At 34.4% G+C, this 12,817-nt stretch overlaps 1 protein-coding gene and 1 non-coding gene across 11 annotated transcripts in view; one reads left to right on the top strand and one right to left on the bottom strand.

The window, feature by feature from the left end:
• FBXW7 (F-box and WD repeat domain containing 7) overlaps positions 1 to 12,817 on the top strand; it is a 220,775-nt gene that overhangs the window by 166,506 nt on the left and 41,452 nt on the right. The gene's annotated exons all lie outside the window — the stretch shown is intronic.
• Positions 3,649 to 3,755, bottom strand: LOC118022607. Its single transcript, XR_004682523.1, has one exon. It is a non-coding gene; the product is annotated as a U6 spliceosomal RNA (small nuclear RNA).

Below are 12,817 nucleotides of genomic sequence, written 5' to 3' on the forward strand. Positions count from 1 at the left end.
AGAGAGAGAGACAGAGGCAGAGGGAGAAGCAGGCTCCCCGTGGAGCAGGGAGCCCGATGCAGGACTTGATCCCAGGACCCTGGGGTCATGACCTGAGCCAAAGGCAGACGCTTAACCGACTGAGCCACCCAGGCGTCCCACTTGCTTATATCTTGACATGACATTTATCAGTAATAATATCAGCCAAAAAATATGTATTGAGCACTTAGAACAGAGTTGGAAAATTTTTTAGAACCTATGGCTGTTAACAGTGAACTAGATAGAGTCCATGCCCTCATGGAGCTTAGGTTATACTTTATGGAAACAGAAAAGTAGTTACTAATGTTAGTGTTTTGATGACAACAAAATAGGGTCATAGTATAGAGTCTAACTTGGGGTGCAGAGGAAGCACTATACTTTCCACATATGAATTCATATAATGCTTAAGATAACCTTGTGAAGTAGGTGTTGTATTATATTATCCCTATTTTACAGATGAGGAATCTGAGGCATAGCAAGGTTAAATAACTTGCCCTAGAGCTAGTGATGGAGCTGAGATTCTGCCTCAGGTGTCTAGACCTAGCATCACAAACACTGTGGTAAACTGACCTTGGTAAGGTTTGTTGAGTGAACAGATCCTTAATTTCCAGATGTTGGAAGGGTTAACTTTTGCTGTGTAATCCTGGGTTTTTAAATACTTTTAAATTCTTATTTTGTTCTTACAATTCGTGATGGCTTCAGTATCTAATTACTGATAACATTGCTTTCTAGATGTTTTTGTGTTTGTCATCAAGAGATGTGTTAGTATTAGGTTGTGCCTCAGTTGTCAGATATGAATGTAAAACAAATTATAATGATGTGTAAGTCTACAACTACATTGTAGAAATAACTGCCATGAATTGTTATCCCTGTTGTTGATACATAACAATCTGTTCAAATAGTTTAGTAATTTTAACATCACAGGGCAAGGCTATTAAGATGTAGTATGGAAGACAGATGAAAAATATGCTAAAAAATAAACTTGCTGTTAAGTCCTGGCAAGGTAAACAAGTATGAAATAAACTCACTGTCCCTTGTCTGCAGACAGAGGTCCAGCAAGCCCTGAGAGCTAAGAATGTTTTTAAAGTTAGCCAAACCTAACTCTAAGTAACTTAAAATAGTCAGTTTTATTATTTATCTGAATGGTCATGAACTTTGCTGCAAAAATATTAATGTATAATACTGGAAGTGTTCAGAATATGTATGTACCATATTACTTTTCTAAACTCCAAAAAGTTCTGAAGTCAGCAACACAGCTTTCTCTAAAATTGTGGAACTAACTCCACAGACCTTTGAGTTTACAGCTATCACCCACATACAAAAAATGGAATACACTTTGAAATGTCAAAGTAGTCAAGACTCAGTCAGTCTCTGAGTATGTGCATATTTAAATGCTTTAAAACATACATTATATAAATGAATACCTAAATTTTACTAACCTAGTTATAGGCAGCTCCATATAATATGGTCGTTCAGAGCTTATATATTATTTTTCTTCAGTGAGTAAATGCAACTCTTGTTAGCAGACATATATGTTAAATGAGGAATGAGAACCTCTACCACTTTTTTACTTCATGGAAAATTAATACCACTAAATTAATTTTTATTTTGCTAATATGTATTAGGCATACTCCCTGTATGTGTCACTAGTATAATGAAGATGAGTAAGGCAGAGACCTTCCTTCCCTTAGGGAGGCTATAGATGCTTCTCTGTCTCTGAGAGACTTATCTCATTGTTCCCATTTTATAGTCACATATCAAAATCAGAGGAACATGGGTTAATTAATTTATTCAACAAATAAACATTAATTGCCAGGCTCAGTTCTGGGCACGTCAGATACATTAGTGAACAAAGCAGAAAAGGTCCAACCTTTTATATAATTTAACATTTTAGTGACCCTGAGAATTCTGCCTAGGAGTGGACAGCATGTTTGGTCTGTTCCAATATACAGTGTATCACCAGACTCCTTTATTCAGTGGTACATTTTTCTAAATCAACTGGTGGCAATTTGTCTTTTAGTTTCTCCATATGTATATATGGGTACCTACATACATGTGCATGCATATATATGACACACTCTCTGACTTGGTAGGATTATGTTGGTGACTTTATTGATATGTATAATCTACTGGTTTTCAAATGGTGTTAGATAGTATCTAGTGGGGAATAGTATTTTGAGGTTCTGAAAGATTAAATATGATTCTTCTATTTTATTTCATTTTTTTCATATTCTTGGAAACTTTAATATCCTACCAGGCTTACCTAGTGATCTCTTTCTGGATTGTTCCTGGGTCAGATTAGAGTTCTTGGCCCTCTCTCTGACTTGTGGGAAGTTGCATAAATTAATGTGTGTTTCACAAATAAACCAGCTAAATAATGGTAGATATAATTTATAGTAGATACGTTTATGGTAGGTATAAATAATACATATATAATTTAAAGATTTTATTTATTTGACAAAGAGAGAACACAAGCAGGGGGAGCGGCAGGCAGAGGGAGAAGCAGGCTTTCCGCTGAGCAGGGATCCCAGTGCGGGGCTCGATTCCAGGACCCTGGGATCATGACCTGAGCTGAAGGCAGACGCTTAACGACTAAGCCACCCAGGTGCCCCTAAGATTTTTTTAATATGATAGAAATTTCACCATAGAAGTAATAGCAGAAAGGACTACCATTTGTGGTAAAGTCAACAACATTCTAAATGTTAGGAGTTATAATTCAGTATTTCCAAGTATCTATTGACGCAGCCCATTTCTTTATTTGCATATATAGTGTTTTATTCCTAAATTGTGAGAAAATAAAAAAGTAAATCTGAGCTTAATAAGGTTTTCTCTTGTGACTTTGGTCTCTATGTTTATAAACTTTATTGACATTTATTTAGGTGTCAAGGAAAAGCAAGTAGGAGCAAGTATTTCTCAAACGTTAATACATTAATACTGACTCTAAAATCACATGGCTAGCTATTTGTTTATTGTCATTTTATGATATTTTCATGCAATGATAGGGAAATCTGTTTTGAGAGAAAAAATATAATGTTGGATGAAATTCTCTTACATTTTTTTCTCCTTGCTAGTATTGAAAATGAAAATTGAAACTTGTGGGTTATTCCTATATTTAATTACATTTTTATGTGTGCGTGATTTCATATAGTTCACTTGGGAACAATTTAAGCTTAAACAGCTTTTCAATAATCCACAGAAATCTCTGCATTATCACTTTGGATTTTAAAATGTCATTGTTGCTACTAGTTTGAACATGTAGGGGCAGTATAGTACTGTTTTTGTAAATCTTGTCTGAATTTGTGGGATTTTTGAATCAGTAAGTGGTGTTAAAAGTCCATTCTTCTTTGCAAAAATGTAGCTATATGTCTTACATTTTAAAGGATGAATGGGACTATTTCTTTAAATTGGAACTAGTCTTTCAATTCAGGTTTTTATATATATTATACAAAAGCTTTTATATTATGGAAGCTCATGGCCTTGATTTATATTTGAAGTCAAGGAATACGTTAAGCTTGTTAACAAGAAAAAATGTACTTTTATTGTTAGACAGTAAAAATGAGGACAGGTAAGTGGATTTGCAAAAAATAGGCAAAATACTAAAATCAGTACAATTTTGCTCCTTTTTTAAAAAAAAATACGGAATGCTTCACGAATTTGTGTGTCATCCTTGTGCAGGAGCCATGCTGATTTTCTCGGTATTGTTTCAATTTTAGTATATGTGCTGCCGAAGCGAGCACTAAAATTAGTGCAATTTTGCTGTTATTCATTCTGTACCAACCTTTTCAAAAATGGATGTTTATGAGAATTTTTTTAATAAAGTCTTAATTTTTCAATCTGACAAGTGAACAAAACTTAGATTACTAAACAATCTTATTTTAATATTCTTCAATTTTTTTTCCATTTAAATGGATTTATATTTAAAAACAACTGAGTAGTTTTCTTTTCCATTTATTCATTCAATAACTTCTATGAGTCCAGGACTGCTTTAGGCATTTGGAGTATAACAGTGAATGAAACAATCTTAACTCCTCACCCTCATGGAGTTTATAGCAGAATAGCAGAGTGCTTAACAGCATAGATGATAGTCATTTAGACTTGGGATTACGTTCTTAGCTTCACCACTTACTAAGTAAGCCTCATCTGTAAAATGGAGATAGAAGTACCTACTTCATAGGATTATTGTAAGAATAAAATGAAATAACCTATAGAAAAAAGAAGTATCGTTCTGTAATAAGAACTTAAAATCTGTTATGAAGTTCACAAGACTTTTTTTAGAAATGTTGGTAAAAATTATAATTAATTCTCCTGACGTGATTATTTCTTTTACTTATGGTTAGTGTTTTGAATATTTTTTCATTTTTAGTTTCTTCAAATTGTGAAAGAAAATGCATAGCACCAATTTTGAATAGTCATTTTTCTTAAATAGTTTCCTGAATGACTGTTAATCTCTAAATAGATAGCTACTGCACATAAAAAGTTAATGTGTTTGGTTCTACTTACATTATGTAGATTCATTCAGTGTGACGATCACATGTGTAAAAATTAACCCCATTATGTCTTACTAAATTAAGGTAATGTGCTATCTTAGTATTTTGTTTGGAGTCTCTCAGATGTTTAGAATAAATTTGTTGGCTTCAAATACCATTAAATTAAAACAATTTAAATTGCTATGTAAGAATTAAAAACAGAATTTATTGATTGACGCTAAAATGTCTAGTGAAGAGTTTCCATTGTGATTTTAAGCTCTGACTCCATTTCTTTCCCTAGAGGCCGCAAAATAAGTTAATTAGGAAATGGAACATACTTGTTAACATCTTTGAAAACTAGCTTGTCAAAATGGCCCCTGGAATATCATTACTGTATAAGAATTGAGACTTAAAACATTTAAAGAATTGATTCACAAGTCTTAACAAAAGTGCTTAGAAATTTAGATCTTTCTTTGGTACCCTGTGCTGCTTTTAGTTCTCTTTATTTTTTAATTACATGGAAACCCCATATTTAACACACACACACACACACACACGTGTACAGGCGCATGCCCACGCGCATACACACGCACTCCCCGGCCCCCCATACACACAAACGAAATTCTCACCCACCCCACCTCTGTATAGTAGCTTATCTGCAGTGTGCATGCTGCAACTGCTGCATTGAGGGGAAGTGGTGTTCTGCCGTTTTCATACTAGCTTTGTTATCATGCAGTATTTTCAGCTGCTCATACTCATTACCATACAGCTGGTATGTAGAGAAGGAAGCAAGCAGAAGTTGTACTGTCTACAAGAATAAGAAGCTCTCTTGCAGATGGGGTGCTGGCAGATGGGGCATGTGTTTGAACAGGTTTTACTAATAACAGTGCATTAAAAATCATTCTGAGAAAGTCCTAAGGTCAGTGCCATGAATTCAAAGCTCGAGAGGTTGTTCAGCTTTTTGTAGACCTTTTTAGAATATTAATTAACTCTAATACAAAAAAGTAATAAATGGCCAACCACAACCTCTTCCAAAACATTTTTTATAGTTTTTCCTTTTTCATTTTAGGATATTTTCTCTTTAATGTAATTTAAAAAGCATTGATATTGTTTGCTAGTGTCTGACATCATCCTCCACTGTATTTTGTACTCTTCATTATATTTACTTAAAATTCCCAGACTGTGGTTATATACAAAAGTATATATACTTTGAGCAACGTAATAACATTCTTCAGCTTTAATATATAAATGTTAAAATATTTCTTGGAAGTTGAAAACCAAAGAGGATTTAGAAATGCCTCTTTTTATATTGTTGACTACATTGATGTTTAAGATGAATTGTGTTCTATTTCCATTCAAAGTTAGAAGTGAATGGTATGCCCCAAAATGAATCTTTTGTTAAAATTATTACTTACATGCTTTTCATATTCACAAAACCAAATGAAGTAGTAATGAAATAACTATCAGTAACTTAAAAAAAAAAAAGGGTATTTCAGTGGGATCTTACTCCTTTTGACCTTTTTCATTAAGTGTAGTGTTTCTTGGTAGATCCTGTCTCAATGGGAGATCATGATAAAAAGCAAGGAAAGCAAAATAAAGGTAGCCAATTATATGTAAAATATGCAGTATTCATTTTAATTTTAATGGAAATGGTACTTAGCCTGTTATTTTGTCCATAGAGATTAAAATATATATTGCCAAAGGGTTTTTCTTTTTTTTAGCAAGTATTATAGTGCTTTTGGTAACTCAAAAACTTTCATGCTTCAGATTTCTTGTCAGTAAAATAGAGATACAAAAATGCTATCTGTTGGGTTAATACCAATGAATAAATAAAATACTTTGAGATTTGTGTGAGATTTAACAACACTAAGTGTTGTTAAAAGTGTGTATATCCCTTTTAATAGTAAAAGTTTATATTCTGTTGGCATTTTTAAAGGTACAGGAAGTCCTAAGCCAAGTTGGCTTTTAATAACAAAGATAATTGCATTTTTGTTGCATATCAAACTGTATTTTCTTCCAGTTTAGTTTATGCTTTAATTGGTAACGGATAAATACCTAGAAAATTTTATTACTTTTACCTGAAGGGGAAATATATGTATATAGATACATAAGATATTATAAATAATATTATATAGAACATAGTACTAAATAAGTAATAAATTTATAAAATGTGTTGTTCACCTATATCACCTTTCCTTATACTGAAAATTGAGTTTTTCAAATTATGCTGAAAATTAATAATTTCTAGTTATTATTTCTCTAATTCTGTCATTATTGATTAAAGTGTGTGTTACATTGTTCATTATCTCATGTAAATATTATATATTGATACCCTGATAAGTGTAAGGACTATGTGAGGAGCTGAGGTAAAAGAATCAAAATAGAAGTGGTCACTGCTTTCATGGAGCTTAGGGTTTAATGGGGAAGATGGACAAATAATTAATGTGTCTAAACTGTGACAAGGCACTGTGATTAACAGCTTTAGAAAGGAAATTCGAGATGGCCTGTACACAGATAATTCGCATGTTTTTATCTCCAATATAGACCTTTGTTCTGAGCTCTAGAGCTAGTTGGAGCATGATAACTTCACCTGGATATCTCAAAGACACCTCAAACCAAATATGACCAGACATGGACTTTGTGATCCTCCCTACCCCAGGAAAGAAAAACAAGCAAACACTGACTCTTGTCTAGTATCCTCTCTCATGCCCCATCCAGTTGCATAAGAAACCTAGGTGTCATCCCTGATAACTCCTTGTCCTTTATTCTTCACGACTAATCAGTCTGTCACCAAATCCTATTAGTTTTATCTCCTACGTATCTCTTTTTTTTTTTAAGATTTTATTTATTTGAGAGAGAGAGAATGAGAGAGAGAGAACACATGAGAGGGGATAGGGTCAGAGGACGAAGCAGACTCCCTGCTGAGCAGGGAGCCCGATGCGGGACTCGATCCCGGGACTCCAGGATCATGACCTGAGCCGAAGGCAGTCGCTTAACCAACTGAGCCACCCAGGCGCCCTGTCCTACGTATCTCTTAAATGTTCACTTCTATCCGTCTTTGTTGCACCTAGCTCGTCTAAGCCACTATTATCTCTCGCCTGTCCTGGTGGAATAACTTCCTCACATAGTCTCGCATTCACTCTCACTTCCATTCTGGTTTTAATATTATATTTAGAATGATTTTTCAAGAGGCGTATCTGACTATTTCCTTCCCCTGACCAACATCCAGCATAAGCTTTTCATTGCTCCTAGGGTAAAGACCAAAATCCTTTATGAGGTCTTGCATAATCCAGCCCTTGTCTACTCCTCTAGCCTCATTTTGCACTTACCATAGAACCTCTACTGTTCTGTGCACTGCAACCATGGGGTGCCCTCCCCCCCCCCACAACACACTTTAATCATTCCTTCAGAGAAGAGAAGTCTTCTCTGAACCTCCAGACTAGGTCAAAACCTTAACATTATGCATTTTCCTAACATTCTGCAGCATTTACCACAGTTTTACTTTTGCTTTGTTTTGTTTCATTGTCTTCCTCTCCTACCACACTATAAAAGCTCCTACCACAGCCATGAAGCTGAGACCATCCTTAATTTATGTATAATAGGCACCCAAATAAATGCTGTTGAATGAGTGTCTGCAGGAAATTAAAATAACCATTTAAATCTACATTTGTTGTAATTATGTATCCCAGGTAGAATACAAATAGTTGAAACAGCATAGGATAGAATCACAGAGGTATGCATGTATCAACAATGATGTTTACACCTAGGAAGTGATCACCACACATGGATCAAATTGACATTTTTTAAAGATGGATTGGCCCTTACAAAAAGATCTATGTGACGAAATTAAGAAACAGGACCAAAGTGATAACCACATATTGAAGCATATATTGTATATATACTCCGAAAAGTGCCCCCCCCCCCCACTACTACTTGTTAGTAAGTCAGGTATTTTTAGGCTGTCTATTAAACTAAAAAATTCAAAATCAGGTGGAAGTCATAATTCCCTATTAAGTGTTTTGGGGTTGTAATAACCAATAAAGAGCATTAAAACAGTTTCTTTAGTATTGGGATACATAACTTTTGCCAGTTTTCTACGGTGTTCAGATCATTTGGGTAAGGGAGAAAGACCTAGTAGCCCTTTCAAAAGGACTTTCCAATGAGATACTTTGGTGTATTCTGTTCTCAGCTTTTTTTCATTATTTCATGTTTTAGAGATAGAAAGTATAGGGCATGAGGGAGTGAGAGTAGATAGAGTTCTTGGCGGGGGTGGGGGGCGGTTTAGAAAAGGAAGCAAAACCCATGTATTATTGTAAGCATCTTTCATCATATAGGTTTTTTTTTTCATTCCGCCTACTGATGGCTGCCTACTGTCAATATAATGTCAAAGATAATGGGAGCAAGCCTTTACCAAGGAGGCATTGGCAGTAGCGTATTGTCAAGCTACTCTTGGTAAATTCCCAGGGGTAAAGTGTATCAAAGTGCACAATTAGCTATCTAGTTTGTCTCTTTTTTGTCTGTGTCTGCTGTGACTCTAACAGATTTCATCTGCACATCACACATTTGCATACTGAAATCTCTCGGGAAACATCCTAGAGATTTCTTAACTACCAATACTTCTTGCTATGTAGGTAGAAAACCCTGTTTTCATTTTCTGTAAACTGGAGACCAAGATTTGCCTGTGTTCAAATCCCAGGTACCCTACTTAATAGTTGTATGCCCTTGGGGAAGTTACTTAAACTCTCTGTGCCTGTTTCCTCATCTGTAAAATGGGACAATAATACTACCTACTTCATAGGGTCATTAGCTTCAGTGAATTTATATATAAGTACCTAGAAGAGTGCTTGTAAGTTCTCTTCTCTGTATACTTCATTTTCTTAAGAGAACTTTCTCTTTTTTTAAACAGTTGCTTATTCAAGATTGAATAGTTTATGATATTTTTGATGGTGGGCAGTAAAGGAGCACTCAGATTAAGTGTAGCGTTTGTTTTCCCTTTTTTCTTTAGGTTTAAAATACTGCCTTATGTTTCTTGGAAATATCTCTTCCTCTTTCTAGCTCTGTGCATTGTCATATAACTTGAGCAATTTCATTTATCAATTATATTGATTTGTCATTTTTTTATTGACTTGTCTGTCCTTCCCCCCTGAATTTGGGAGTTCTTCCAGGATAGAGATTACATCTTGCTCGGTTTTGCCTACTTTTTGCTTAGTGTCTGGCTTTTAAGAACCCTGGCTAAATATTTCTTGAATGTAGCAGATGTAGATCTATCAAAATAAAATGTTTGAATCACTGTTTAGTTTTTTCTCCCATCTTGTTTCATTGTTTAGAAAACAAGGAACCATTATATGAGGCAGGATTCATTTGGATGAGACTAATAATATTACAGTGGAATTTGGGGTTAGAGGCTCACCATAAATTTTTCTCACAGTAATTTTCTTTTTCTACACTACCTATATGGAAAAACAAGTACATTTCACAAAGTTAAAGTCTTTGAAATAAATGAATTGGTGGGGAGTAAATTACATCTTGGTCTAACAAAATCTGTTTTTTGCAATTGTTTAATAAAAGCTAGTTGAATAAAAATATCTTTAAAATACCATTTAAGGGGCGCCTGGGTGGCTCAGTCGTTAAGCGCCTGCCTTCGGCTCAGGTCATGATCCCAGGGTCCTGGGATCGAGCCCCGCATCGGGCTCCCAGCTCCGCGGGAAGCCTGCTTCTCCCTCTCCCACTCCCCCTGCTTGTGTTCCCTCTCTCGCTGTGTCTCTCTCTGTCAAATAAATAAAATCTTTAAAAAAAAAATACCATTTAATTTTAAGCTGCTATTTACATTGTGATCATGATGATTAACATGTCTTCATTTAACATCTCTTGAAAAATATGTTCGTAATATGCTGTTTTGTCTCTTGATAGAATAACTTTAAAGGAAAGACTGAAAATGAAGAGGGGTTTGTGTGTATGTGTGTATGTATCTTTATCCCAAGGGCTAACAAAATATTACAACTTTAAAAATATTCCATAGTTCAGTATCTTTTTGCTAGCTTTGACTTTATGTGCTTTAGTAGATTTAAGCTATTCCTCATAGGATATTTTTTCATGCTGTAAAAGTTTGAACGTGCATTGACTCAATTAAAAATTTAAGATTCAGTTTTTCAAGAGTGTTCTCAAGTCACCATGTAACAGTTCTCAACGGACCAGCTGTATGCACAGAGCAGCTCTTAAATTGTAATGCACATTTGTTTAGTAGTCATTGGGCCATCATCACATACCATGAGTTCACACAGTTGGAAAGAAACTCACGGTATCCATCCTGCAGAAAGAACTTTTTAGAATCATGTATCAAGTGTGGCAGACTTTTCAAGTTAATTTTTAAACATTTGGAGGCTTTGAGTATTTATAGGTAAATATGTTCTTAAATATGAAAGAATTTTTTAATAAAGAAAATGAACTTATAAATAAAATATTTCTATTATAGTAGTTTTTCCAAGATGTCAGAATGCTCCTGTCCATTGATCTTATAGTTCACTGTGAATAAAAAACTACTATAGATCATGGACATTTTCAGATGAATAGTTATTTTGAAAATATTTCCATAATCCAAAAATATTTCCAAAATTATGTCAAACCCTGCTCATGACCCATCTATTTCTAGCAGTCTTTATTTTGTACTCTGCTTTTGTGTACTGAATCTTTACAGTCTGTTGGAATTTCCTAAAAAGGTAGGGGATCATGTAGGCATTATGCTAGTCAGATAATTCTTGATTCTTTCAAAGCAAAGAATGCAGTTTGTTAACTTATATATACAGTAATTGCTTTAAAATGTAAATTGATGTTTCTAAAATGAATCTTTAGAATCCTCCTTTTTAAATGTAGTAGGGGTATGATTACTAGGTTTCTTCTTCCTTGACAGCTGTATCAAACACAGATACTTAAAGAGTAGGAAAGCTACTCTAACGTAAGTAAAGAATTGATTAAAGATCACCATGATGCACACTTTCTAGAGCAAGAACCTGGGGTGATTTATGTTTCTTATTGGCCTAACACCAATATGGAATTATTAAATGTTCTTGAATAAGTGAAATAAGTTCTAGTCCACAGACTTTGATTCATAACTAGAGTTTTAAAAGATTGGTAAAGTTATCCCTACTCATTTTAAATTCCTCTGGAAATTTTATAAGATGACTGAGATGAGAAGAAATGCTATATTTTAAAAAGTATAATAAGTTTGAATCTGGACTTTATGTATCTGCTAGTCAAATTTTATAATTGGACGTAATTATCAGAATTGGAAAGTGAACCAATAGAAGAATACTGAGTTGAGAATAACATGTATTTTAGATTAAGCAGATCTTGGATGACTACATGCTAATGAGGGTGTACCTAAGTAGGGTTGTATGTGAGGCTGTACTAAGCTTTAGTTGAAGGCTTTTTCCAATTTTGAGATTCTATGATTATGTTCTGGAATTTTTTATGATCACAAAGAAGTAAAAGGTATACCTTGGGTAAAATCCTTTTGTCTATAATAACGAAAGGTAACCATGTCTTTTATCCTTGTAGACATTTGCTAAAAGAAGGCTGGCAGATCCATCTACAGAGATCTGAGCCCAACATCTCTGTCTTTCTCAAAAAGAGTAAATTATCAAATGTAAAGATAAAATCAGAACATAGAAAGTAGAAGAGCAAGGAAATAGAGACATGATACAGTAGTTACTCCTCCATTCTTATAGAATTGAGTTACTAGATATAAAGATTTAGGATAGTGCTTGGCACATGGTGCAGACTAAGTACTACCTTCTATTCCAATTCTAGTCTGCACATGGTGCAGACTAAGTACTACCTTCAATTCCAATTCTTTCCTAAGTTTAGGAATCTTTTGGGATAGGTGTTGAGTTTGAGAGTAAGTATGAGGGAAATGGAAGAGTAATTGCTGCATGAAAGAGTTGAAGAGTTCAAATACAGTTATATATTCTTTGCTCTGTATCTCTGATTTCAGCAAGTGAGAATTACTTTGTGAGCAATCTTTAATTTTATATACATTTTTGAAAATATAAAAAATAATATAGGCAAAAATATATACAGAAGTCGGTTGTGTTTACTCTCATTCTAGAAATCCTCTAATGACTTCACATTGCACTTAGAATTAAATCCAAACTCTTGACCAGGACCTACAGGATATTACATGATCTGGCCCTTGGTTACCTGTCTGACATCATCATGTACCAGTCACATTATCCTAGCCAGACTGGCCTTATTCTTACTGATCCTAGACTCTATCATTTTGACTTAAAATTGTTGTTTCCTGGGTGATGCCATTCAAAATTAGCCACACTTCTCTA

Source organism: Mirounga leonina, unplaced genomic scaffold (genome assembly GCF_011800145.1).
Source record: "Mirounga leonina isolate KUSES-001 unplaced genomic scaffold, KU_Mleo_1.0 Mir_176, whole genome shotgun sequence".
Taxonomy (NCBI): Eukaryota; Metazoa; Chordata; class Mammalia; order Carnivora; family Phocidae; genus Mirounga; species Mirounga leonina.